Below are 3,090 nucleotides of genomic sequence, written 5' to 3'. Positions count from 1 at the left end.
GCAAAAACAAGACTCTTAAGATGTATAATCTATGGAGTTCTGCTAGCATTGAGAAAACATAGTTTGAACAAAAAGAAAAATATAAGTTCACAAACAGATAACCCAACCTACAGTGACCTATTGGTATATAAAAATAAGCATGTGTAGAATTGCATGGGTGTAAAAGGACTGAGCAAAAGTTAAGTGCACATGTTATTTTGCAATGACACAAAATTGCTACAATGTTGCGACACAGGTACCAGTTAACTCAGATGAATAATATTAAGTTAAGTACCTGCCTAAAAGTGACTGAATTTTTTCAATGATCAAGATTACAGTACAAGAAAATATTTTGTCAGTCGTATTTGACATCCTTATTCAAGTGTAGAGAGGTTATCAGGGTCAGTGTTTGTGTCATATTGATATGGGTTAATATAAAAATGTGTAGAGTGCATTGTATACATGCAAGCACAAATGAATAAATCTTTTTCTTGCTAGAACACCCCGATCATAGGATAATACAGAGATAATGTCGAAGCCAATCTTTACTTCAGTGTTACATAATTGATGAATAATATGTTTGAAAATTAAAACAATTTATAAATTAAAACAAATTACAGGTGTGAGAAGTCCAAGCAACAAACATGAAAGTGAGCAAAGTTTTGCAGTTATAAATACTAGCCCCAATCAAGATTAGAGAAAAAATTGTCAATCATTCACATGTGAGATTATGATTCAATAGCAGTCCACTTTTGTGTGAGGTCATATTGTTTTGGGTAAAATATAACAGAAAGTGTAGACTGGACTGTATACCTGCAAGCATAAACAAACAAACCAAGTTATTGGTAGTACATCCGGACAGTAGCAGTGTAGTACAGAGATAATTACGAAGTAGCTACATTAGCCGTAAGAAATCTACAGCGAATTATCTCGTCACAAAATGCAAAGAGTTAGTATGTGTACAAGAATACAAATGCAGCAAAAATCTAGCAACAGTGCCGAATTGCTGGCAATCGGAAGGTTGAACATGAATCAAGAGGGGCAGCTAGATGGGCCATCCCGGAGAACAAAAATAAAGGAAGGAGAAGGAAATAGAATGCAACATTAAGGGTCTGAATGCTCAGACATAGAAGAAACATGCGTGATTACCTCGTTGGGTTCAATGGAGTAAGAACTACCGTATTGCCAGCAGCGTGCGGCCGGCCTGCATCTAAATCAAAGAGAGGCGGGTGCACAGGGCCATCCCAAACAACAATACTACAGGAAGGGAATGGATCCAGATGCTTTGGAGGGAGATAGAAACTAAGGCGTGCTGCGCCATGAGGTTGCGGCGAGGCGGCCGCACTTACGTCAATGGAGGAGCGCCACTTTAGACATTGGTGGCCGGTGGTTGTGTGGCCGGCTTGGCTGGCACGGACGGACGGTTAAGGCAGGCACCACCTGTGTGGACGCATGAAGAGAATACCTCCATCTTGGGTGGCACGGAGGAAGAGATTGCCGCCGGCTTGGGCGGTGCGGATGGCTGATGGAGGTTATTAAAGATTTCGATTGGAGTGAGGAGATGTGCATACCAAACAGGGGGTTGAGGATAAGAAGATGTTGCGTCCGTTATGAAAGATGGAAGACGATGTGTATCGTCGGCTACAGAAGATGGAAGATGAGCGATGCACACTAAATCGAACGTTTTATTGATAAAGAAAAGATATATTTTTTCCAGGATAAAGAAAAGATCTATGAGATGGTAACGGTAGGATGACATGGCATCACATGCATGTTAAGCCTCATGTGAACACTGATGTGGCATGAAGCTGATGTGGACGTTGTCCATGTTGACAGAATTGATAGTGGTGGGGATCAACTTCTTAAGAATGTAAGATTTGTGCCTTTCTACTTCGCTTACTGCACTACATTACTCAGGTTCATACGTCCACTCCTAGGTACATGTCCGTCTCATAGTTCCAGTCCCATGTGTTCTTCATAGATGGAATGATTCATAACTGTGGGCAGCGGGAGTCTATATCATCACAGCTAGTGTGGTTCCCCACGATGGAGACTCATCCAAACTATGGCTAGCCTTGAAGCGGAGCAGTCGCGTGCACCGGCAAGCGGTGCTCTCGCGGCCGTTGCGCTGCTTCAAAGCCGGCACCGATGAGAGGTCGCCTCCGCTCTGGCCTGGCATTAATGCGACACTGACGATCTATAGCGACGTTGAACGTTTCACGCGGGAATCGTGCGCTGGCAAGGGAGGGGGTTGGGTCGGCTAGGGTGGTCAGACGCAGGCGTGGTGGTGGTATTGGTTTTGAACCGTTTCAGGTGTAGTACTGGTAGTTTGCAAAACTACACTATTATTGCACTCAGTTTCGTAAGAAATTGTGGTAAAAACGTTACACCATAGCTCGCTTCCCTTCTCCTTCCTCTTCCACCACCCACGCACGTCCGTGGGAAATGACCGGTCGTACTTATATAGGAGTGCTAGCACAAAAAGATGCATGCATGACCACTAAAATTTCCAAATTAAAGCGCCGCTCCGGCGGGTGTATGGTGTATGTCGTTACCTTCTGCCGGGCCATGGCTACCGGGCGACGCCGACCAGAGAAGAGGCGGTGGGAGGGGAATGAATGCAGCTACTGTTTGGGTTCGCCGTCTAGCTTAGATAAATGCGCACCATCACGTGTACCCACGGGTGCACAAATTGTAACATACGTGTCTTCTTAAGGGGCGGCACGTAACTGGTGTGTGTGTGAGATTCTGAGAGACGGAGTGCGTGTGTGCGACTCTACTCTTCGGTCATGTACTCAACCTTTTGCATCGGGATATAAGTATAATGGTATTACACTTTAGCTAGTGATTTACGTGGCCATGTTAATGTGGTTGTGTAAAAAATGTCACTTCCTGCTCGTGATTTGCGTTATACAATTACTAGCAAGATGCCTGTGCATTGCATGGAACATCAAGATGTATTTTTTTACAAAACACCTGTTGTGATTGACCCATGCAGGAGTAATCCCATGTGTAAAAACTAATGATTTCTCGAGAATTTTATCGGAAAAATGGTATCTCGAGAATTTCATCAAAAAAATTAAAGATGAGAGATAAGGTGAGGAGGAGTGG

At 43.6% G+C, this 3,090-nt stretch overlaps 1 long non-coding RNA gene across 1 annotated transcript; it reads right to left on the bottom strand.

Annotated features, from left to right (window-relative positions):
* Window positions 1-502: 502 nt before the first annotated feature.
* LOC125541462 (uncharacterized) lies at window positions 503-1,613 on the bottom strand. The gene is made up of 2 exons (XR_007297537.2): window positions 1,129-1,613; window positions 503-792 (listed from the first exon to the last, which is right to left on the bottom strand). It is a non-coding gene; the product is annotated as an uncharacterized LOC125541462 (long non-coding RNA).
* Between the last annotated feature and the right edge of the window lie 1,477 nt (window positions 1,614-3,090).

The sequence above is a fragment of the Triticum urartu genome, chromosome 2A (genome assembly GCF_056163025.1).
Source record: "Triticum urartu cultivar PI428250 chromosome 2A, HENAU_Tu73, whole genome shotgun sequence".
NCBI classification, from domain to species: Eukaryota; Viridiplantae; Streptophyta; class Magnoliopsida; order Poales; family Poaceae; genus Triticum; species Triticum urartu.
Note: the sequence above shows the minus strand (reverse complement) of the source record. Positions and strands in the feature narration are given on the sequence as shown.